Raw genomic sequence first — 700 nt, 5'->3', positions numbered from 1 at the left:
GAATATTGGAATAATGTAAAAAATAAAAAACTAATAATAAAAACAAAAAAAAAAAAAACAACTTGTAGGAGCAAGTCATGAGAGGATACTTGTCTTTTGAGTGTGATGGCGTAATTATTACAGTTGGTCACAAAGATCAAGTATCTTCCAGTTGCATCACTTTGCCTACTCTTTTCTCAGTCTGTAAATGTGCCCAATTCAGATGTCCTTCAAGTAGAAATACCCATGTAACAACCTGCCCAATCCTACAGGTCCCAGGTCAGTTTGTGTTTCAGTCAAAAACACTCTCAGGTAAAAAAAAAAATAAAAAATAAAAAAACAGTGGCTGAAACACAAACCAGTCTGAGACCAGGTAGCTGCTGTTCTTGCTATTTGGACCAAAATGCTGGGGTATGGACAGCCACAGGACTGAGAGACCTGGGGACAGTGAAGCCTAGGAGACAGATGTTATAGCGTTGTGGGGGGAGCCCATCTGGGTTAGGACTTTGTCCAGCCATTGCAGTGGACCGTGCAGGTGGATCTCAATCCAGCAGGGTGTGCTGGTCACATCCTGACGATGGTACTCTGCTCCCCAGCCCTAGAATACAGTGAAACATAAAACCTGTAATTATGCTTCGTTACTGAAAGGGTTTTTCTTTATTACATTACATTAAAGTTCATTGTGTGTGTATCAAATAAAGTTTTGAGTACATTACAAATG

This window comes from Austrofundulus limnaeus, unplaced genomic scaffold (assembly GCF_001266775.1).
Source record: "Austrofundulus limnaeus strain Quisiro unplaced genomic scaffold, Austrofundulus_limnaeus-1.0 Scaffold331, whole genome shotgun sequence".
In the NCBI taxonomy this organism is placed as follows: Eukaryota; Metazoa; Chordata; class Actinopteri; order Cyprinodontiformes; family Rivulidae; genus Austrofundulus; species Austrofundulus limnaeus.
Note: the sequence above shows the minus strand (reverse complement) of the source record.